Source organism: Budorcas taxicolor, chromosome 17, assembly GCF_023091745.1.
Source record: "Budorcas taxicolor isolate Tak-1 chromosome 17, Takin1.1, whole genome shotgun sequence".
Lineage (NCBI taxonomy): Eukaryota > Metazoa > Chordata > Mammalia > Artiodactyla > Bovidae > Budorcas > Budorcas taxicolor.
Window position 1 is genome coordinate 7,018,264 of NC_068926.1, and position 25,542 is coordinate 7,043,805.

General features: G+C 42.6%; 1 protein-coding gene and 1 non-coding gene across 5 annotated transcripts in view; one reads left to right on the top strand and one right to left on the bottom strand.

The window, feature by feature from the left end:
• Positions 1-25,542, bottom strand: part of FHIP1A (FHF complex subunit HOOK interacting protein 1A) — a 305,419-nt gene that overhangs the window by 264,588 nt on the left and 15,289 nt on the right. The window lies entirely within an intron of this gene.
• On the top strand, positions 14,413-14,517 carry LOC128062687 (U6 spliceosomal RNA). Its single transcript, XR_008200840.1, has one exon. It is a non-coding gene; the product is annotated as a U6 spliceosomal RNA (small nuclear RNA).

The following is a 25,542-nucleotide window of genomic DNA, read 5'->3' on the forward strand; positions in this document are numbered from 1 at the left end:
TACACTACTTCCGAGTGTCATCTCTGCATTTTTGTTAAGAGTCCTAAATCTTCTAAAAACTTTTTTTCAGCCGTGAGGTTTTTTTTTTTAATATTATTCTGGTGAAATATACATAACATAAAATTTACCATTTTAACCACTTGTACAGTTTTTCTTTATAGATACATCACTACTTAAAAGAAAATGTCCCTTAAGTCAGAGTACACGGTTAAATGGAGAAAAGAATGGTTAGTAAGTAATGCTATCATTTTACAAAGCCCACTGACTTTTCTATTAAATTTCTGAAATGCGTTAACCAGGAAGTCAGGAAGAATACCTTTAGAGATTTGGGTTAAAAATACCCAAATTAGCGACCTGGGTCAGCATGCACCGCCCAACTCCTCTGTTCCCCAGGTGCTGGCCGCCCTGCAGTCTGACACCACTGAAACACTGAGATCTGTGAGCATCAAGCATCACAGGCTTGTACTTCAACTTGAATAGCACGCACTTCACAGAAAACATTCAGAGTTACTGAATGTCAAGGGTATGTTTTCAACCAAAATTGTTTCACAATAGGGGTAGATTAGAAGGAGGGATTGGAAAAAAAAGATTCCAAAATTTTTAAAGTGCCAAAACCTACTTTTCAATTCTGTCAAAGATTAACTGCAAGTAAACAGAGAAAAAGTTAGCATGCTTTCATCACAGTGGCAAGAACACTGACTGCTGGTCATATGTGCGTGGCCTTTTCCTTTCCTCCTGGTGCAATGGACACTGCCCACAAAAAATAAATTCCACCACATATCACAGCTTCTCTCTTTCTCTCTCATATATTCAGAATATACGAGGAACACCCCCCAGTCAGTAAGAGAAAACTGGGAAAACATAGCAAACGCTCACAGAAGAAGAGAGAAAACATGACAGGGTTGAGCCCAGGTCTCCAGCCTTGTGGGCAGATTCTGTACCATCTGAGCCACCAGGGAAGCCTAGTCAATATATCGTTAACCTCATTAACAATCAAGAAACTGAAAAGTAAAGTCACAATGGTAAACTGTATTACACATAAATTATACCTCAATTTTAAAAACACACAGTAAGATACGATTGCATACCCACCAAACAGGCAAAACTATTTGAAATCTTACCACACGAAGGTCATCAGGCCAAAGGCAATTTCACACACCAGTGTAGTCTATCCTGATACAACTACTCTGGAAAAGAGCTGTCATCACCTAGTAAAATTAAATGTGCATATATACTCTATGACCCAGCAATTCCACTTCTAGGTTTATACATTTAGAGAAACTCTAACATAAATGCAATGCATAAATGCAATGCAGAGGACGTATGTTCATACCAATCTTTCTCATGACTGCAAAAAGTTACACAACACCACAAATGTTCATCGGCAGCAGAAAAGAGAATTAAATGTGGTACATTCTTAAAATGCAATGCTATACAGCAATAAAGTAAATAAAATATAGCTTCATGAATAAACACGGATGAATCTCAGAAACAATCTTGAGTGAAACAGCACAGCGAGAGAAGAATACAAGTTACATGATTCTATATAAAGAGTAAAAGCAGCTAAAATTAAACAATGTATTGTTGGGAGATAAATACACGTAAGACAAACCCATTTTTCTTAAAGGCAAGGCAGTGACTTAAAAAGTGAAGGAAAATGGATACCACGGGAGGCAGACGGGATGAAGATGATACAATCAAGAAGGACATACAGGTTTCTAAGATACTGAAAATGTGATGTTCCATCTCTTAAGCTATGCAGTAGCTACAAAATTTTACTATTTTTCTTTAAATCATGCATATACTGATATATATTCTTATATATGGATGTATATGATATATCTCTCATTTGAAAACATAAAGGCCAAATGCTATTTTTTCAAAAACAACCTTGAGGTGTCAGTTTTCAAGATGGTTGATAGCCTGGTTCTCCTACCTGAATCCCTAATGAAGTGAAAGCATCAAAAAATAAAACAGAATTCTATAAGATTAAAAAGAGTTTGCTGGAAGAGAACTTTAAATGGACAAGAGATTTCAACAAACTTCTGGGAAACAAAACAGGAGATGGAGATGAGCTGTCAGATGAAACAGTGAGGGACAGCTGCCACCCAGGGCCACCAAGGAGATGGTCTGTTCCAGAGAACACCAGGGAGACCCCAGGCTGCGTCAGCAGGTATCACAGAGCAGGGAGGAGGGCAGGGGGCGGCGAACAGGGATGGAGGGGTATCAGCGAGCTCCCCACCCCGCCTCCCTACCCTCCAACAGAGCCTTCAGGCAGCACCGCCAAGCGTAAGGACAGACAAGCATCTGGGGGTTCGTTTCTAAAGGAATGGAGCCAACTGTGGCAGCAGGAAATGAGAGATGGCCTGCGGAGGTTTCTGATGTGAATTTTGCTTTCTCGGAGTAAATCCTCCCTGTCAGGGCACTTCTGGGGTGAAGCAAAGCCACACACTCATTCACATACACAGCTCTATTTTGAATTCCTGCTCAAGGGAGAGGTGGGGTAGAGCAGATACAGACTCTACGTACAGATCTTTGCAAGATAATAGAGAAAGACCTTTATTGTTAATTATGAATAGCAACTAAGTCTACCAGGAAAATCAGAAACATTAAGGGGGGAAAAGCTGACACTGAGAAGAAAGGGAGTTAATTCAGGAAACAGAAGAGCCCTTTAAAAAGAAGTTAGCTCTAATACCACTCAAACAGATTCAAGGTATTACAACCACTGAACAAGAATGAGACGCACAAAAATAAAATGACTGGAGAAAAATAAAGAACTTTAAAAGTATTTTTGAAAATATAATCACCAAAATAAAAATTCTGTAAAAGTACTGTGAGATGACAGGAAATTTCTCAAACATGTTTAAAAAAATAAAAAGACAAAAGGATAGAAAATGGGAAAGACTAGATTAGAGACAAGAACCAGTGCAAGTAGGTGTGAATTCCAACTAAATGCTGCCTGATTGCAGGCGTGCTCAGCAGTGTCTGACTCTTTGCGACCCCATGGACTCTTTGTAGCCCACCAGGCTCCTCGGTCCATTGGATTCTCCAGGCAAAATACTGGAGTGGGTTGCTGTTTCCTTCTCAAGCGTATCCAGGGATCGAACTGGCGTCTCCTACGTGGGCAGGCAGGTTCTTTACCACTTTGCCACCTGGGAAACCCTGAGTGGTCCCATGTTAAATGCCCCCACGCCAGCTCCGACATTCAGAGAACCATGGTAGCTGCCTGGTTCAAGGGGAATGGAACTGTAGGCTGACTTAAACCAACCAAATTATCTCTTTTGAGAAAAAGACTTAGGAAAAACATAGGCTCTCACACGGGCCTAAAACCAAAAACTCACATCAAGGCTGGCAGGTATGTTAGCCCATGGGAACCAGAAGGAAATAGACACAGGAAAGGCAAAATGAGAGAGGCGGCTATGAGACCACGATCCGTGGCTTTTTGGGGCCCATTCCACAGTCCCTATTGGGCCCGCTGGCGTCACGGAGATGGGTTAACTCCTACATCTTTCAGTCTTTTTCTATTTTATTTAATTTGGGAGGGCTTCTGTTCTTTGCAACCAATAAACCCTGACTAAAACAGCAGGTGTCTGCTTTCTGGAGCCACACGGTAACCAGGAGACACAACACGGTCTGCTGTACCATGGGGATACCCTGAGTCTCCCTCCACCGAGGATGCAGAGCACAACGCGGGCTCCGCTGCCTGTCATTCTGTCAGCACGCCACACAAACGGAGCCAGGCCGCACAGCTGAACATCAGGGCGATCAGATGCTGTATGTGATCGAATGCCCCAAATAATTAAAATGGCAAAGTCTAGAAGTAAACAAACAGTGTACTCAATGAAAACTTGAAATTGTGGAACAACTGGAAAAGGAGGAGAATGTTAACTTGTCTTGCGATATGGAACAAGAGGACAAACGCTGCAAGATTTGGAAGAAAAAGAACAAATCAATGTGTTTTGTATCCCCACTGAGTTTTTCAATCAGCCTGAAAAATTAGAAAGCCATGCAAAAATTCTCTTTTCATGACATGAATAAAGCTGATTTACTTAGAAAAGAGTACAGAATGCCATTGTTTAGATTAATCGGAACCAAACAAGAAAAAAAAAAAATTCTTTGAAGTTCAAGAAATAGAAGGAAATTCTTTCACGCATTTCCTGGCTGGATAACCAGAGTCAAACCATAACATGAAAATCTTAAGCCCATATGAGACCTTGAAAAATGAATACAGATATTTTCCAACTTAGAATTGTTCAACTTAAAAGATTTTTATACCTTATGATGGGGTGAAAGCCATACATGCATTCAGTAGAAATGGTACATGGAATTCTGAATTTTTATCTTGTCCCATGATAGTGATAGGCAGTACATACACTCTCGCAATGCTGGGCAGCTCCCAGTCAGGCACAAAAGTGTAAACAACCAATATACTTACTACCATTCACACCCATCAATCATTTTGTTTTTCACTATCAATATTTGTCGAGGGAGTGTGCAGTTTCCTCGGTTCTGTCCCACTGCAGCAAAAATCTGAAGCGACAGATGGACCCAGTGTTACAGCTCAGTTTTATCTGGTAAGCAAAGGAAAATACATCCTCAAGGCATGAGGGCAGGTCGACCCAAAAGACATGAAGAGAAGAGAGCCAGAGGCTCAATTTTGTTTCCTCTTTTTATAAGTTTTTTTTTTTTTCTCCTCCCCCTGAGCCTGCCCTCTGTAAACTGGGCTAGCCAGGAGGCTGTTTGCTTCACTTGAGGTCCTCACTCTGGTCCGCACACCTTCCTTTGTTCTATCCTCATGGGCTTTTCCCTTCTTTGTCTTTTAGCCACCGCCATGATGGACTCCTTTTTCCTATTCTAACTACCTAACACATTCAATACATTACCTGAGATATTATTACCTTTGTTATAAAATAGGCTTCGTGTTAGATGATTCTTCCCAATATAAGCTAATATAAGCGTTCTGAACACATTTAAGGTAGGCTGGGCTAAGCTATGATGTTCAGTAAGTGCAGTGTATTAAATGCATTTTCAACTCAGAATATTTTGAACTTACAATGGGCTTACTGGGATGTAACCCTACCGTAAGTCAAGGAAGATCTGTACTGTGCAACTGACCAGGGAAGAGAAGGGCCGCCATGTGAAGGGTAAGGGGACGCAGTGTGTATGCTCCCATGGTTACCAGCCAGACTTGTCTTTCCTAGACTTTCTGATTTCACAGACCAGTAAAATTACATACACACACACACACACACACTGCCAACTCAACTGTCAATTATATATATGTGCGTGCATGTTAAGTCACTTCAGTCGTGTCCGACTCTATGACCCCATGGACTGTAGCCCACCCACAAGGCTCCTCTGTCCATGGAATTCTCCAGGCAAGAATACTGGAGTGGGTTGCCATGCCTTCTCCAGGGGGTCTTCCCAACCCAGGGATCAAACCTGTATCTCCAGCATTGGCAGGTGGGTTCTTTACCACTAGCACCACCTGGGAAGCCCCCCACCAATTACCTTTATTTCCAAATAAATATAATTTGAGCCCATTACTATCACTAAGTGTTACTACCATTATTTAATTATTTAGAAGACATTTTTATGCCAAAAAAAGTAGGAAGGATTTGATCTCAGCATTTCTAAACCCCTTGAGAACATCATCACAGGCAGGAAAATACACTTATACTACATCAATTTTATTTCAGTTTTGTTCAGGTGTTGCTTTAGCTCTGATTTTTAATCATTCCCTAATCCCCAGGATCCCCCAACTCCATTATTCCATTAGTCCTTACCTCAAAAAGGTTATCATAAAGTAGGTAAAGCAGTAAATACGCAAATGGAACACAAGGATAAAGCAACATCTGGGAGCCAAAACACGACAGAGATGGCTTCACATACACAAGGGCTGAAAAGCTTCCCTGGAGGGTTAAGGAAGACAGGTGTGGACACAGGAAGGAGGAGGAAAGCTGAGCACGTGATGAACACAGCTCAGAGTGAACAGAGGGATATGAAAGCAAGAACGGGAAAGGTGCAGGAGATGCCGAGGAAGAGGCCTCAGCAGAGGAGAGAACTGACAAGGGGCACTCTTGTGATCTGGAACTGGGAAGCTCTGGGGGAGTTCACTGGATGCCGGGCTGCAGAGCTGGGACTCTGTTCAGAAACAGCAAAGAATCTCCACTGGAACTAGCATGACAAGGGAAGCGTATCAGCAATATTAACCCAGCAGAATCTATGAGTTTAGCATTAAGATTTGGTAACTTTAGTAATTTCCTGAGCAGTTAAGCAGTTACCTCTAGTGCTGGCCCATACTCTTGCCTGGAAAATCCCATGAATGGAGGAGCCGGGTAGGCTGCAGTCCATGGGGTCGCTAAGAGTCGGACACGACTGAGCATCTTCACTTTCACTTTTCACTTTCATGCGTTGGAGAAGAAAATGGCAACCCACTCCAGTGTTCTTGCCTGGAGAATCCCAGGGACGAGGGAGCCTGGTGGGCTGCCGTCTATGGGGTCGCACAGAGTCGGACACGACTGAAGCGACTCAGCAGCAGCAGCTAGTTCTGGCCCAGAAGGTTCTCCTTGAGAAAATCCTGGCCCACTGACCCTCTATGAAATGCACTGCCACTGTCTCTGCACCTACAGCCTTGGGGGCAGTGGCTGTCTTAATACCCCTGCTGCTGCTGCTGCTGCTGCTAAGTCACTCCAGTCATGTCCGACTCTGTGCGATCCCAGAGACGGCAGCCCACCCCTGAAAATCATTTAATTTGCTTTGTCTCAGGTATGGCTGCCAACTCCTCTAGGGTTTTGCTCTTGGTAACATCAAAGTATTCACTGGTGGAAATAAGAAAATGAAAGAGTGCTATTTTAGAAGAGAATCCTAAGTGATCAATTAATAGAAATGTCCACTACGTAATTGAAGATTCATTCATTTATTCAACAACATTTATTGAGGCCCCCGTTTGGCAACCAACGGCGTGCCAGACAACCAAAAAAAGGATATAGGTCCCTGCCCCTGTGAAGCTTACATTCAAGGAGAGATACAGACACAAACAACAATAAATACAATATCTGCAAGCATGTAAAAAGTGTTTGGGGAAAAAAAAGATGGACGAGAAAAAGAAAAGGAAAAGCTAAAGAAGAAAGAAACTCAAATACTAATTGAAACTAAGAGACAGGACGAGTTCCCTAAGAGAGCAGACTACCTGGTTAATGCCCTTTTCACTTCTAAAATTCTACCACTCCAGATCACGGAATTTGACACAGACAAACTCAACCTTCTTGTTTACACAGAAGGTAAGATCAAAGCAACACAGAATTGTTGTGGCTTAAATAACAGAGACCCATCGCCAGGGAACTGTCCTCTAACACGTGAGGAAATGGAGCCCCACAGCATTTAACTAAGGGGGAGGGTGCAGAATTGGAGTTCCACAACTCTCTAGCTTCTTGTAACTTTTAATAGCAGAAGCCACTTCAGCCACTTCAAAAGTACTTCAAACTCTATTGGAGGCAAGGAAAAATATTTTTATTACATAAATAAATATTAATATAATATTATATGAGTATATAATATTTTATAGAATATAGTTATGTCTATAATATTTCTATAGTATATAATTATATATATAAAGCTAATATAATAATATAATTAGCTATATAATAGCAATAGCAAAAATAGCGAACACTTAAGCGAGCACTTACTTGTGCCAGACACTCTTCTAGATCCTTGTCATGAACAATAAACCATTTTAATCCTCACCAACAACCCTGTGAGACAGTCAGACTCCACAGTGAGTAGCTTTAACACCATGCCACCCCTTCAATTACTTACACATACCTTCACAGAGCATAATTCTTGCCACAAATCAGAAAACCGACGTCTAGATTTTTCACTGGGGCTTGGCAGAGTTAGATTATATTTGTATGTCATAATGCAACTATTTAAGCTTCATTTGAAGTAAATGTGCTTTAGAAGTAAAGGGAATTTAAAATATAATATAATATATATATTATATAATATATACTATATAATATAATCAATATTATGCTGAGAAACTGGTATTTCAGTAATTCAAAAAAAGGGTCCTCAGCAATATGTTTTCAACTAAATACTACTTCAAAGAAACTACTTCAAGACCTTAAGCAAAGTTTTTAAGAAATGAAATTCTGGTTTTCCTGTTTTTGTTTCACTTAAACAAACCTTATGCTTTGGTTTTTCAGAGAAAGGGAAGGGAGAGAGAAATACAATGGAAAAAAGTTCTTTCCCTTAGTATTTTTCTAAGCATCTGATGTTTAAAATTTTAGATTAGATTTTAGAAAAATTAGAATCATGATGCTTACCAACAATATATGATAACATGGTAACAGAATATAACACATTTTTAAATTTTTAAAAAACAAAATTCCCATTCCTCAATACAAATACAGATTTTGCAAATTCAATTATAAAATAAAATGTTACGCTGTATCCAAAGCTGATGATCTTTTTGCCTTCAGTTTAGTAAGTTCATGTTCATTTCAATGGACTTCCTTATTAGAGTTTTTACTACATGTTACATACTATTACAATTCACCACATGGATCTGTCTACATTCTCTGGTTGTGCTGGAATTTAATCATAAAGAATAATAGCTGAATACATGGATCACTGGCTACAGCTCACAACCATTTTAGAGGTAATGTAATCTGCATAGCACAGTAGGTACGTCTACACTATCTGTCTGCATAGATCTCAGAGCAACTTCTAATCCTTTGCTGATAAAACGGTCCCTCTCGTAACTCGTTATCTTTTTCCTATGAGAGAAGAGAACTGATCTTTCTTACTGGAGGGCAAGGTAAGGGAGATGCCAGGCTCTCAACTTTGATACATCAGGGTATTCAGATAAGACACAAAGAGGAAAACAGCACCTGTTGGTTCCTAAACTCAACATTCTTTTCTCATACTTGAGTGAGTGAGTGACAGTCACTCAGTCGTGTCCGAGCCTTTGCAACCGCCTGGACTGTAGCCCTCCAGGCTTCTCTGTCCATGGCGTCCTCCAGGCAATACTGGAGTGGATTGCCATTTCCTTTCTCACACTTAGAAGGATCCTATTTCACTGCGCCATATTTTCAAACACACAATCCCTTTGATCTTCAGCGTATTTCAGAACCTCCACCTGAAATACTATGTATTTCTTTCTCCTTATCTTTACCACCACGGAGGGCCCAACATGAAGCTATTTTTGAATGGTCTAGTAATGGCTATTATTTGAGTGCCAGATGGTGCAAGACACTGGGACAACACTGTAAAGAAAATAAACAAGAGTAGCAGCATCCTTGTCTTCAAACAGCTTTTAAAACCAGTAGGACTGGATAAGTATACCACTTGTGGCCAGCACTGTAGCCACAAGGTATAAGGAAAGCCTGAATTAAGGTGTTAAAGACATTTAAGGGGGAGGAGGGACTCTGAGCTTTGCTGCAGCCAACATGTAGAGGGAAACATGATCTCTTATAAGAGTCAGTGTCCCCGGGGTAAAAATAAACCAGCTGCTCAGGCAAAGAACAACTATTTTTGCTACTGAGATTAGAAAGGAACTCAACCTATGGTTACTGAGAGAGGCTTCTGTTCAATGTAATAAAAATCCTAAGGATATATTTTTACAATGAATAAGGCTAAGTTTGAAGAGGGCTGAGAAACTCACTAAGAAATCTAACACTGATGCATTGCAGAAGGGCAGGTTCAGCTCAACCATGACTGCAAACTCCACACCAGCAAAAGATCCTGAAACATGACTGACACATTGAGAATACTGCATTTCTCTGGGGGGAATGAGTGCCTGCATGCTAAGTCGCTTCAGTTGTGTCCGATTCTGTGTGACCCCATAGACTGCAGCCTGCCAGGCTCCTCTGTCCATGGGGATTCTCCAAAAAAGAACACTCCAGTGGGTTCCCACACTCTCCTCCACAGACTCTTCCCGACCCAGGGATTGAACCCACGTCTCTTACACCTCCTGCGTTGGCAGGCAGGTTCTTTACCACCAGCCCCACCTGGATATGGGGTCTAAATATGTAAAAACCACTGTGTTATTTAACTGAATTCATTTATCCTTACGCAAACAGAATCACAAAGCTATTCTGATGTCAACATTTGACATGTAAATAGAAAGGAGGTCACCAGCTGAAACAGATAAAAGTGACATATCTTAGACTCACTATTTTAAAAGACAAACTTCCTAAAAATATCTCATCTGATACTCACTTAATTCTACAAAGCTTTTAGTACCACTTCTTCCCAGGTGGTGTTAGTGGCAGAAAATCCACCTGCCAATGCAGGAGATGTAAGAGATGCGGATCGCATCCCCGGGTCAGGAAGACCCCCCGGAGGAGGAAACGGCAACGCACTCCAGCATTCTTGCCTGGAGAATCCCATAGACAGAGGAGCCTGGCTGGCTACAGTCCACAGGGTCACAAAGAGTCAGACACGACTGACGACTCAGCACAAAGTTTTCAGTTCAGTCGCTCCGTCATGTCCGACCCTTTGGGAAGCCGTGGACGCCAGGCCTCCCCGTCCACCACCAACTCCTGCAGCCCACTCAAACCCATGTCCACTGAGTCGGTGATGCCATCCAGCCATCTCATCCTCTGGCGTCCCCTTCTCCTCCTGCTTTCAATCTTGCCCAGCATCAAGTCTTTTCCAATGACTCAGTTCTTCCCATCAGGAAGCCAAAGTATTGGAGTTTCAGCTTCAGCTTCCAATGAACATTCAGGACTGATTTCCTTTAGGATGGACTGGTTGGATCTCCTTGCAGTCCAAGGGACTCTCAAGAGTTTGCTCCAATACCACAGTTCAAAAGCATCAATTCTTTGGCGCTCAGCTTTCTTTACAGTCCAACTCTCACATCCATACATGACTACTGGAAAAATCATAGCTTTGACTAGATAGACCTTTGTTCGCAAGGTAATGTCTCTGCTTTATAATATGCTGTCTAGATTGGTCATGGCTTTTCTTCCAACGGGTAAGCACCTTTTAATTTCATGGCTGCTGTCACCATCTGCAGTGATTTGGGAGCCCAAAAAAATAAAAGCTCTCACTGCTTCCAATGTTTGCCCATCTATTTGCCATGAAGCAATGGGACTGGATGCCATGATCTTAATTTTCTGAATGTTGAATTTCAAGCCAACTTTTTCACTCTCTTCTTTCACTTTCATCAAGAGGCTCTTTAATTCTTTGCTTTCTGCCAAAGGGTGGTGTCATCTGTGTATCTGAAGTTACTGATATTTTCTTCCAGCAATCTTGATTCCACCTTGTGCTTCATCTAGTCCAGCATTTCACATGATATACTCTGCATATAAGTTAAATAAGCAGGGTGACAATGTACAAACTTGACACACTCCTTTCCCAATTTGGAACCAGTTTGTTGTTCCACATCTAGTTCTAACTGTTACTTTTTAAATTGCATACAGATTTCTCAGGAGGCAGGTAAGGTTTTTCCACAGTTTGTTGTGATCTACACAGTCAAAGGCTTTGGCATAGTCAATAAAGCAGAAATAGATGTTTTTCTGAAACTCTCTTGCTTTTTCCATGATCCAAGGGATGTTGGCAATTTCATCTCTGGTTTCTCTGCCTTTTCTAAAAACAGCTTGAACATCTGAAAGGTCACAGTTCACGTATTGCTAAAGCCTGGCTTGGAGAATTTTGAGTATTACTTTACTAGCATGTGAGATGAGTGCAATTGTGTGGTAGTTTGAGCATTCTTTGGCATTGCCTTTCTTTGGAATTGGAATGAAAACTGACTTTTTCCAATCCTGTGGCCACTGCTGAGTTTTCCCAATTTGCTGGCAAGTTGAGTGCAGCACTTTCACAGCATCATCTTTTAGGATTTGAAAATAGCTCAGCTGGAATTCCACCACCTCCACTAGCTTTGTCTGTAGTGATGCTTCCTAAGGCCCACTTCACTTTGCATTCCAGGATGTCTGGCTTTAGGCTGGTGATCACACCATCGTGATTATTTGGGTCATGAAGATCTTTTTTGTAGAGTTCTTTTGTGTATTCTTGCCACCTCTTCTTAATAATTTCTGCTTCTGTTAGGTCCATACCATTTGTGTCCTTTATTGAGCCCATCTTTGCATGAAATGTTCCCTTGGTATCTCTAATTTTCTTGAAGAGATCTCTAGTCTTTCCCATTCTATTGTTTTCCTCTATTTCTTTGCACTGATCACTGAGGAAGGCTTTCTTATCTCTCCTTGCTATTCTTTTGAACTCTGCATTCAAATAGGTATATCTTTCCTTTTCTCCTTTGCCTTTCACTTCTCGTTTTCTGTACCACTTAAATTTATCTCAGCATAGGTTCATAGCTTTCCCATTTTATAAGAAAGGACAGGGTTGTTTGAGGTAGGGACAAGACTTTGTCAAGTTTAAAATTGGTGTGTGGGGTAGAGCGGGGTGCTGAATTTCTGCTGGAGGTTACACAGGGCAAATTTAATAATCACAGATACTCCTTAATTATTTGGCTTTTTTAATTTAAAAGACTTTTGTTATAAAGGATTAATGACTGAACGCAAAAGTTTCCTTCTATAAAAGAAAAGAAAAGACTTTTCTTCAGAGGACAGAATTCAGGAATGATTGGCAGAAAGAAGTAAATTCTTTTCACCCACCCAGTGACCTGCTCATTGCTCAACAGTGAACAATATCCAGTCTTCTGAGGCAGGATTTGCTCACATTGATTGGAAATAAGAGTGTTACTAGATCATGTCAGCTCAAATTTCAACAATTAGTCCCAGGCCATTAATAACATCAACTCCAAGTTTCCAAATGAAACAACTATTACAACTTATGAAAGACTGACCAAAACTTCCAACAATTTTACAAAGACTCATTCACCTGGAAATGAATAACTCATCAAGAGGCAGAGTGGAGGGTCAGTGTGCAAACATCTACACATGAACTTGGCTCCTGCTATTACATCATTTTTCATTTAGTTTTGTCAGGCAGTTCAGTTCAGTTCAGTCGCTCAGTCGTGTCCGACTCTTTGCGACCCCATGAATCGCAGCACGCCAGGCCTCCCTGTCCATCAGCAACTCAGACTCACGTCCATTGAGTCAGTGATGCCATCCAGCCATCTCATCCTGGGTCGTCCCCTTCTCCTCCTGCTCCCAACCCCTCCCAGCATCAGAGTCTTTTCCAATGAGTCAACTCTTCACATGAGGTGGCCAAAGTACTGGAGTTTCAGCTTTAGCATCATTCCTTCCAAAGAACACCCAGGGCTGATCTCCTTCAGAACGGACTGGTTGGATCTCCTTGCAGCCCAAGGGACTCTCAAGAGTCTTCTCCAACACCACAGTTCAAAAGCAGCAATTCTTCAGCGCTCAGCCTTCTTCACAGTCCAACTCTCACATCCATACATGACCACTGGAAAAACCATAGCCTTGACTAGACAGACCTTTGTTGGCAAAGTAATGTCTCTGCTTTTCAATATGCTCTCTAGGTTGGTCATAAGAATAGGGAAAAGGAGTCCAAAATGGTGGTGGCTAAAAGACAAAGAAGGGAAAAGCCCGCGCAAATAGAACAAAGGAAGGTCAAAGAAAGGTCCGAGGACTGGAGTGAGGACTTCAGGTAGAGCAGCACTCCTGGCTGAGCCCAATCTGCAGAGGGCAGGCCCAGCGGGAAGAAAACACACGAAAGGAGGAGCCAAGAGCTCTTGCTCTCTCTCTCTCCCCACCCCTCCACCCCCCACCTCCCGCCACGCTCCTCCACTCTCTTCTCTTCTTCGAGGATGGATTCTCCTGCTATCTTCTAAATAAAACAGAACTGTAACACTGATTTGTCTAAGAGCTATGACACGGTTTGTTCAAGACCTGAGAGAGCTGTGACGCGCCAAGGGCTTTAATGCCCCAAATGGCTCCAAATCATCATTGTGACGAGACAAGAACCAAGGAGCATCCACTCGCCTGACAGTTTTATTGTCTGCGACTATATGCATCATTTGCCTAAAAAAACTATCAATTAAGACAAAGTTCACAGAAAACAAAGAACACATAGATTTAAAATGTGGTGAGTCTTTGTATTTATGTGCTGACCTATAACGTCCTACTCATTCATATAGTGAACAGCATAGCTGCACTATCTGTCTAGACCTCATCTCATTCTTCCCAGGTGGTGCTAGTGATAAAGAATCCACCTGCCAACGCATGAGACGTAAGAGACGCAGACTGGATCCCTGGTTCAGGAAGATCCCCTGGAGGAGGGCACGGCAAGCCACTCCAGTATTCTTGCCTAGAGAATCCCATGGACAGAGGAGCTTGGTGGGCTACAGTCCATGGGCTCACACAGAGTTGGGCACGATTAAAGCAACTCAGCATGCATGCATATCTCATTCTACAAAGAATCCGAGATGGTCTGAGAAATGCATGTATTACAGAAGGAAATTAAAAATCATGACCAAGCAAAGCTCACTTGGGAAACACATACATTAAAACTGGAACAATCCAGAGAAGATTAGCATGACCCCTGCACAGGGATGCCACACAAATTTGTGAACTAATGATATTTTTAAAGATTCTTGACCAAGGAATGCTTAGAGAAGAAAATGAGGACGGTGCCTGGCATAAGAGATATTGGTATAGAACCCAGATATGCAGAGCTATTTGAGTCCGACACAGTGACTACAGCCAAGCAGGGAATCTGAGTGCTTCCTAGCAGCCAAGATGAAAAAGTAAATGTGGTCAGTTATATGACTTTCTATGAAGAACAACATTTCCACTCCTCCAGGGAAGCAAAGCTGTTTCCAAACACGTGCTGCGACACAGCTGCTCTAGGAGACACAGAAAGGCGCGACGGGAAAACTCTCCAGTATCTCAAATAAGGTCACAAAGCTGTTTTTTGTTGTGTTTTTTTTTTACGTTGTCCCAGATTAAAACCAAATTCTACAATGCAATCAAGATCATATAGCCCAGGAGCCCAAATTTTCCCAGCAATACGGTGGATTGAGCTGAGAGTAAAAAGCTGGAGGTCCAACAGTGTAGTTTAGGAGATTATTAGCACTAAAGTGCAAGAACAAAAATTAAAATAAATCACCAAAATTATGACGCTCCTAAGTTTCCATCCTCACCTCCTTTCTTTGTACAAGTCAGTCCCTGGCCACTGTGATCTAGCCCACAAATGGAACCACTTTTCACTTTCACTTTCTATTACCACTCCAACTTACACCTTCCAACCCAGAGCTAAAGTATTATCTTCATTTACTTATCTGACATTCCTACCTCAAGGTCCCACCAGTACCAGCTCCACAAGTCCCAAACTAATCTTAGCTATCTGACCTCTCAAACACATTTTTCCTTCTGCCATCCTCAGCTCGTCATAAAAACCCTATCCTCGGGACTTCCCTGGCGGTTCAGAGGTTAGGACTCTGTGCTTCTACTGCAGAGGGCACAGGTTTGATCTCTGGTTGGGGAACAAAGATTCTGCATTCCTTATAGTGTGCCCTCCCCCGCCCCCCACAAAAAAAATCCTATCCTCTTAGTCACCTGGGCTTACGTCCTTGCAATCAGTTTTCTCCTTTTCCTTAACTGCCCACATCCGATCAGTAGTCTGCCCTACTAGTCTCCCCATCCACATTCTCTAATCCAGCCTCAGGCCCACTTTTCTAGATCATATCCCCAATATCTCAGGGTCATCAGACCACACGCCTTCCTGAATCATCTCCACTCTCTCTCCACTCCACTTTCTCATATATGCTACTACAGAAGAATGTTCCTAAGGTTGTGACTATGTCAGTCCACTTAAAAAAAAAAAAAGAAACCTGTAACAGGTTCCCTCCGCTTACCTGAAGTAAATCTGCCTACCTAAGCCCCCATGGCCCTCTTTCTCACATAGCTTCTGCTCCAGCCAGTCTATAGGCCCTTGAGTCTAGCCACTCCTGCTATAAGCTGGATCTTCCCTTTTGTTCACGGTTGTATACCCATGAGACCCCCTTCTCTTCACATCTGCATATTTAAGGATGAAGCTGAAATGTCACCTCACTCAGGAAGCCTCTGTACTTCTTTCTGTGAGAAGTAACACCTCCTCCTCTCCGTCCTCCTGCACTCGTCCAGGGCTCTTAGCCCAGAGAGCAATTAGCACATCCTATCCTCGCTCCCTCCCCGTCTAGCCTATGCTTGAGGCTGCTCCACAATCGCCACCCCCAAACACACATCTGGTTCGGGCAGCGCCCTGTCGCCCCTCAGGTCTCACATCCCTCCAGTCACCCACAGCGTCTTGCTCCTACATGAATCACTGCACATATTGATTCTACCGTAGTTCACTGTTTACGCATCTGCCTCCTCCAGGGCAAGGCTCAAATCTTATTTATCTCTGCAATCTAACGTAGCCAGCTATCCACACAGCATCCGAGCTCCACTCCCTGCAGAACAAGTCTTCTCTTGCATACTTATTGTGTGTCTCTCCCACTAGAACGTACTAAGTGAGAACACAGAGTTTGCTTGCGTTAATCTCATCTTTCTTCCCAGCAACTACAACAGTGTCAGGCACAGACTAGGTGAGCCAAAGCTAAGCATGAATTGATAAACAGCTGAATGATCCCAAGTGTCTAGGCCAGTCCTAGAACACCACAGTGACCCTCCCCCAAAGACTGTGGCATGAATTCTGTCTTGTATATAAAAGTTATTATTAAACATATTTTACAAGCTCTGACAGTTGGGTGATCTCGATATCCTACTCTGGCTCCTAGCATGGTACTTTATAGGAAACCCATTGGCTCAGATGGTAAAGAATCCATCTGCATTGCAGGAGATCTGGGTTTGATCCCCGGGTCCGGAAGATCCCCTGGAGAAGGGAATGGATACACACGCTAGTATTCTTGCCTGGAGAATTCCATGGACAAAGGAGCCTGGCGGGCTACAGTCCATGGGGTCACAAACAGTCGGACACAACCTGAGCAACTAACACACACGGTGCTTTACACATATGAAGTCCTCGGTAGACTTCTGAACAAATGATTTAATAAATTAATACATTACTTGAGCTTTTATGTTCTAAATCTGAATTTGTTTCCTCTTGTCAATAAAGGAAAATCCGGGGACTTCCCTGGTGATCCAGTGGTTAAGTCTCTGTGCTTCCAATGCAGGGGGTACAGGTTCGATCCCCGGTCAGAGAACTAAGATTCCACATGCTGTGCGGTGCAACCAAAAGATCAATAAATAAAATACAACTCACTTTACTTCTTATGACACAGGATGCCAGGGGAAAGACAGCACCGCAGAGGGAAGATCACCAGCGGTCTGTCAGAATGGTCTGGGCTGGGGTCCTGGCTCTGTTTCTGTTCACTTCTGTGACTCTGAGCACGCTGTTGAACCTCTCTTCACTTCAGCTTCCTCCTTAAAAGGCCAGGAGTACCTCTCATGCTAAGCAGTCTATTCACTTCATAGCTAAATGAACAGCCTGTCCTAAGTCCTCTATTACCCCTTCTTTATCAGTCTTAAATGGTTCTGACTCATGTTAGAAAATCTTAATATATGTTCACTGAGCTTGAGTGGGCCATTATTTAAAACAGTACCGGCTTTGTTCGTGTGTAGGTGCTCAGTTGCTCAGTGGTGTCCGACTCTTTGTGACCCCACAGACTGTAGCCCGGGAGGCTCCTCTGTCCATGGAATTCTCCAGGCAAGAATACTAGAGTGGGTTGCCATTTCCTCCTCCAGGGCCTCTTCCCAGCCCACAGATAAGACCCATGTCTCCTGCATTGGCAGGTGAATTCTTTACCCCTGAGCCACTGCGGAGGCCACAGGGGGTTTTCATTACGAGGTATTAATTCTCCATCAATTTTTCATACCCTTACAGTCCTTCAGCACTCATCCTGAGAGCACAGGTGGCTTGAGCACATGACTGCCATCATTTCCAAGACTTCTTAGAGCCACGGCACCATAATGTCCCAGGACGGCACTACCTCACCTGAAGGGCAATCCTCTTTCCCACACAGAAAACAGCACAGCAATCAGATAAGTGATGAGAACAAGAACTGTGCCCATTAGGCACAGGACGCAGTACCAGGACCCCAGCTTAAGGGGGGATGATTTAGTTTTAAAAATAATAATAAAGAGCTTAATGCTAATGTAAGTGCATCTCAATCAAAATGCACTCAAATCCCTCTGGGGACAGTTCTGTCGGGAGGTGGGGAGTGGTTAGCCAGCACTCATACAGATGAATGTCACTGATCAGGTATGAGGTTATGACTCAGTCAAGATGGGGTTCACTGAGATTCACCCAGACAGGCAGAGAACACAGTGAGTCTTCTGTACGACCATTAAATGTTCTTTTTCTAAGATCCTCATTTAATAAAAAGCAATGAACTGCCACAGAAGACAGTTAGCACAGAATCACCCTTTAAAAGACCAAATTCAAAAGAGGATTCTCTAACAAATCTTTATACTATTCCTAGGCAAAGAAAATATTTGCATTGGAGGCACAAAACTATATTTGCATAAATAAATGCTGCTAACACAGAAGCAATATGAAAATGTAAGCCCTTACTGGCAAGTAGTAAACCCAACAAAATGCAGATGAAAGCCAAATCTCTGGTGCTCAGGGGAAAACAAGAACACTTGAGAATAAAAGGTCAATAGAACGTTTGTTCCCAGCTGCGTAGCTAAGGCTTGCCACCTTGTGAGCTCGCAGAGCTGTTCACTCTTCTGAGAGCACCGATACCACACTGAGTTGACTGCATTTTCTCAAAAGTGAGCAATTAAGAAACACAGCGCTCATGGTGACCCAATTGGAGCTATGATAAATGTCCCACTTTAAGATAATCTTTCATAGCTGCAGTTATCAGTTCAGCACCTCCAAAAGCCTTCCCAGAGATTCAAATCGCAGACATGTTATTTTAGCTCAGTTACTCCCACTTAAAAGTCCACGCTGATTTAAAGTGTTAGAGAAAGAACACAAAGCTGCTTCCTTCCAAAATCAGGAAGTAAAGGGACAATGAGTGCATGTGCGCTCAGTCGCTCCGTCGTGCCCGACTGTTTTGCAATCCCGTGGACTGTAGCCTGCCAGGCTCCTCTGTCCATGGGATTTCCCAGGCAAGAATACTGCAGTGGGTTGTCATTTCCTCCTCTGGGGGATCTTCCTGACCTAGAGATTGAACTTAAGTCTCCTGAAAATCATTAAGTGATAGTGGCTAAGGTCCTCCCCAGTGGCTCAATGGTAAAGAATCTGCCTGCAACACGGGACATGTAGGTTTGACCCCTGCATCAGGAAGATCCCCTAGAGGAGGGCATGGCAACCAACTCCAGTATTCTTGCTTGGAAAATTCTATCGTCAGAGAAGCCTGGCAAGCTACAGTCCATGGGGTCACAAAGAGTCAGACACGACTGAAGCAACTAAGCATGCATGCACGCATAGTGGCTAAAAAGATAAATTAACAAAAATATTGAATAATCTTGAAGAGCAGAAGTTGCCAAGAACCCCTGATACTTTTCAGTGGAAGAATGTGGTCACAGTTCTGAGACGTTTCACACTAACAGGGACTTTTCCTAAACAGAGAACTCAACATCTAAGGAATTTTAAAAACTTGATAATATTTCATTCAATTCCCTATTATTATACTTACTGGTATAAAACAAAAAATTGCAAGACGTATTTTGCCCATGGAGGATGAGAGGCACCAGGATGAAGCGAACAACTTGAGAGTAAAATGTATCCCCCTTCCTCACCACCAGAAGCAAAAGTGAGACATCCGCACAGCATCAAGAGCAACTTCATTAGAGTTAACAAGAACACCAAAGTCCACACGTCTACAGGAATATCAGTCCCTTCAAAGACTACATGCTCATCACAAAAATGCCTGCCAATGCTCAAGAAGTCTTAGCAGTAACTCTTTTAAGGCTGCCTTTACGTATACAACACCTTTCTGAAAACTTCAACTGTGACAAATCTGGGTCTTTGAAAGTGGAAGTTGAAATCTGTGAGCTGGAAATACATTTAAAAAATGAAGGGAACCACTGAGCTGGATATTATTTTTAATCAAAAGAACAAGTGCTTTTTTTATGTGGCTTGAAAACTGCTTCCAAAGACAATTCTTTAAGACTCCAAATTCTCCTTCTAAGAGCAACAGCTATGAGTTAAGCAGGCAACCTCCCTAGATGACTTCTTTGAAGAGCATGTTTCGCTTTTTAGGATGTCTTTAGTATTGGGATTGTACTTTTACTTAATTAGGTAACAGCTATCTCTGATTCCATTTTTTCACGTTATTCATTCATTCAACAAATATTTATAGTGCTCCTAAGTATCTGCCAAGTACTGTGCTAAGTCCTAGGAAGTTAACGGTGAGCAGGCCTCTCTACCTGCCTCATGAAGACAATTTACAGAAGCACACAAATTATAACCAGTAAGTCAATCCAATGGGAGAAAAAAAAAAGACATAGGGTGATGCAAAAACCTATTAAAAATTACTAAAGAAGACAATGAGCTGATACAAAGAAACTTTATTTAACACTTCATGAAGTGGACGGTCTCCTTGCGGAAACTGTAAAATGGGGCAGAAGACTGGAAGCTTTCACAGGATAAAGAATAAAGAACAGGGAAGGGAAACACGGAAAACATTGGTGACACCCCGGGCCATGCATTCACCCTTGTCTGGAGTGGGAAGTCTCAGCGCTGACCTGGCGCCTGCAGACTGACGGACTAGTTACACTCCCTGGGTTCCTGGTCAAGCAGAGCAGATGCAGGGACACTTTATTGTTGTTGTTCAGTTGCTAGTCATGTGCGACCCTTTGTGACCCCTGGAGTGTGGCACGCCAGGGCTCTTTCTCCTTCACTATCTCCTAGCGTTGGCTCAAACTCATGTTCACTGAGTCAGTGATGCCATCCAACCATCTCATCCTCTGTCGTCCCCTCCTCTTCCGGCACTCAATCTTTCCCAGCATCAGGGTCTTTTCCAATGAGTTGACTCTTCGCATCAGCTGGCCAATGTACTGGAGCATCAGCTTTAGCATCAGCCCTTTCAATGAATACTCAGGATTGATTTCCTTTAGGATTGACTGGTTTGATCTTCTTGCTGTCAAGAGTCTTCTCCAGCATCACAATTAGAAAGCATCAATTCTTCAGCGCTCAGCCTTCTTTCTGGTTCAACTCTCACATCTGTACATGACTACTAAGAAAACCATAGTTTTGACTACACGGACCTTTGTTGGCAAAGTGATGTCTCTGCTTTTTAATACACTGTTTAGGTTTGTCATAGCTTTTCTTCCAAGGAGCAAGGGACACTGGAATCATCTAAGTGTCAGTTTGCAGGTGGAGCACCTGGGCATGAGCGGCTCCATCGGGAGGCTAGAAAGTTATTTTAACAAGCCTGTAACAGTGAGACCCAGCTGGTGTAAAGAGGCTTTCTAAGGAGATGTAGTTTTCTGTTTTGGCTGTGCCAGTTCTTTTTGTTGCTGGGTACAGACTTTTTCTAGTTGCAGCAAGCAGAGGGCTATTCTCCAGTTGTGGTGCTCAGGCTTCTTGTTTCAGTGACTTCTCTTCTTGCAGAGCACAGGCCCCAGGAGTTCAGGATTCAGGAGTCGTGGTGCACAGGCTTAGCTTCACTACGGCATGTGGGAACTTTCCAGACCAGGGATTGAACCTGTGTCCCCTGCGCTGGCAGGCAGATTCTCATCCAGTGCACCACCATGGAGGTCCAGAGAGTTCATCTGAACTGAAGATAATCAGCAGTTAACTCATTAAACAAAGAGCACTGCGAGGGGAAAGGTATGGAGACAGGGTGGAGTAGAGGAGAATCATGTTTCAAGTAGCATGTGCAAAGGCTCTGTGGTTTGGTTTGGTTTTTTTAAGACTATGGGCACGTTAAGAAATGAAAAACTGCAGTGCTAAAGCACTCACTTCAGTTCAGTTCAGTTCAGTCGCTCAGTCGTGTCCGACTTTGCGACCCCATGAATCGCAGCATGCCAGGCCTCCCTGTCCATCACCAACTCCCAGAGTTCACTCAGACTCACGTCCATCGAGTCCGTGATGCCATCCAGCCATCTCATCCTCTGTCGTCCCCTTCTGCTCCTGCCCCCAATCCCTCCCAGCATCAGAGTCTTTTCCAATGAGTCAACTCTTCACATGAGGTGGCCAAAGGACTGGAGTTTCAGCTTTAGCATCATTCCCTCCAAAGAAATCCCAGGACTGATCTCCTTCAGAATGGACTGGTTGGATCTCCTTGCAGTCCAAGGGACCCTCAAGAGTCTTCTCCAACACCACAGTTCAGAAGCATCAATTCTTCGGCACTCAGCTTTTTTCACAGTCCAACTCTCACATCCATACATGACCACTGGAAAAACCATAGCCTTGACTAGACGGATCTTAGTCGGCAAAGTAATGTCTCTGCTTTTGAATATGCTATCTAGGTTGGTCATAACTTTTCTTCCAAGGAGTAAGCATCTTTTAATTTCATGGCTGCAGTCACCATCTGCAGTGATTCTGGAGCCCAAAAAAATAAAGTCTGACACTGTTTCCACTGCTAAAGCACTACTTTAATACTAGTGAGAATACTGGCACCGAGAAGTGTCTCAGTGCTAGTGAGAGAATGGTCCAGGATGAGGCTGGCAAGGTAGTCGGCTGGACTCCACAGAGCCTGGCACACATTAAGGATCTTCGCTTACCTTAAGAGTGATGAAAGGCCTCAACTGGACTTTCAAATGGGAAGGAGGATGGGGAAGAGACACCATAAAATCAGCGTTATTTAATATCACCAAGGCTGGAGTAAAGAACCAACTGGAGAGTGGACAGAAGAGAAGCAGGAAGACCAGTTAAGAAGACACTGTAATAATCTCAAGAGAGGGTGGGGATAACACAGATGAGAGAAAGGGGTGGATCTGAGAGGCACTGGATGTAAAAGCAGTGAAAGTTAGGATGGTATTCTGTGTTTGTTATTTACTCAAAGATAATACTTTCATTATGCCTGCTGCTACTGCTGCTAAGTCGCTTCAGTCATGTCCGACTCTGTGCGACCCCATAGACGGCAGGCCACCAGGCTCCCCCGTCCCTGGGATTCTCCAGGCAAGAACACTGGAGTGGGTTGCCATTTCCTTCTCCAATGCATAAAAGTGAAAAGTGAAAATGAAGGCACTTCGTTTTGCCTAAGAATTACTTATTTGCTAATCACAGGAAATGGCAACCCACTCCAGTATTCTTGCCTGGAGAATCCTGTGAACGGAGGAGCCTGGTGGGCCACAGTCCCTGGGGTCGCAAAGAGTCAGACACAACTGAGCGACCGCACTTTCTTGCACTTTGCAAACCAAAACACATAATGCAAATGTCAGAGTTCTTTTTTAACCAGGTCCCACATATTTTATCTTTTATATAAAGAAGAAAAAATAACAGAGAAAAGCAAGACTTAAGAAGTATTTCATTTTATGTAAAAATGTGTGTTCCTGAAAAACTGAGTTGCACCTGGGTAATAAAAGAACCCATACCTTATTACTGAGTAAATATTTTTCTTGCACAAAAACACACTAAAAAATGCAGAACAGATTCTCATGATACTGTATCAAGTGAAATGTAAACCATTATCTCAATGATTTCCATACATCATTTCTCTTTTATTACAGGGTACATAAATCAGGTGATTTTACAACTCTAAAAGGAGGGAATGGCTGAGAGATTTAATAATCACCATCAAGTTTTATAATAAACCATTTAGTAAGCAACTAGAATGCCCAAGAGGCTTGCAGTGATTTAAATCTATTCTTTCACCAGTGATTTCACTGGCTCCCTGATAATTCCCTGATGGACAGGGAAGCCTGGTGTGCTGCAGTCCATGGGGTCACAAAGAGTTGGAAACGACTGAGCAACTGAACTGAACTAAACTGAATGATTTCACCCACATGGAAAAGTCATTTTTATATCTATCTTACTATGATATGCTACTTCTAATCCATACCCTCCAAAAAACTACAGCTTTCCAGTAGGCCTGGGTTAGCTACCACGTCATAGCAACGTACTGGGTCAGCCAAAAGTGCACTCGGGTTTTTCTGTGTGGTGGTGCATGCTCAGTCGTGTCTGACTCTGCAACTCCATGGACTGTAGCCTGCCAGGCTCCTCTGTCCATGGAAATTTCTAGGCAAGGATACTGGAGTGGGTTGCCATTTCCTTCTCCAGGGGATCTTCCCAACCCAGGGATCAAACCTGTATCTCCTGAGTCTCCTGCACTGCAAGCAGAGTCATTACCACTGAGACACCTGGGAAGCCCCCATAAGATGGTATAAAGTTCAAAATGTAGTCACCCTTACAAACTCCGTTAATACACAAAAAGCCAAATTTTGCACTGAATTTGCCGCTTGTTCTTGTGTTTCATGCACACAGGCCAATCTGGGCCATACTCAGAACAAACATAAAGGGGGAATCTGGGTTTTAGTAGTCTTATACATCAACAACAAATGTACCAGCTAAAGTTTAATGCCATGAGCTAAAAAAAAATTTTTTTAAGACAGTCTAACTTTGAGATTTTGCAACTAGATTCTACACCATTCCTTGAAAATACAGTTTTCAATTTGGAAAGAAACAGATTCAATATAAAAATCATTGAAGAAAGAATATAAAACTACAGCATGTTGATAAACTGACTTCTAAAGGCTAAATGCACATTTAAAAATGCTGCTTGTGGCAACTTAAGTCACAACCCAGGCATTATTTGATTGCAGACTCTGCATATGAATTTCTGTTTTCTTCCTTAAAAAAAATCATTAAGCAACTAAAGTGTATGTGAAGTAACCTGAATCACCTAAAACACAGTCTTGACAGTCACTATACTTTATAACACACTTAAGCTGAATTGGGCACACAGAAATATAACTTCTGATATGCAACAACAGCTCTTTGTGGTTGTTTTCAAATGTATGCCTTGAAATCTTTCCAGCACAGAGGTAAAGAAGAGAAATCATGAAAATCTCATTATCTTTTACTTTTCAGGAAAAACAAAGTAGATTAGAATTAAGAATTAAAATCTCAAGCCTTACAAAACTAAAAAAGTAATTCACCGAAAAATATTTATTACTATTGAGCTATGCCAGTGTACTCGATATGCCAAGTCTGCTGCTCGCCTGGACATTTTACGATCACATTAAAACACAGTTGAAAGGGGAGCCCTACAGTAAAAAGGTTGACCCTTTTGTGATTTTACCTTCTTGACAAAGGTGTCATGATAAGTCACATGGCTCATGAGTTTCCCCAGCTGACTGTTGCTTCATGCACTCACCAGTATTTTTTTTTTTTATGGTTTAATTTTTTTAAATTTTTATTTTTACTTTATTTTACTTTACAATACTGTATTGGTTTTTCCATACATTGACACAAATCCACCACGGGTGTACATGAGTTCCCAATCCTGAACCCCTCCTCCCACCTCCCACCCCATATCATCTCTCTGGATCGTCCCCGTGCACCAGCCCCAAGCATCCTGTATCCTGTATCGAACATAGACTGGCGATTGGTTTCTTACATGATAGTATACATGTTTCAATGCCATTCTCCCAAATCATCCCACCTCTCCTGCTCCCTCAGAGTCCAAAAGTCCGTTCTATACATCTGTGTCTCTTTTGCTGTCTCGCA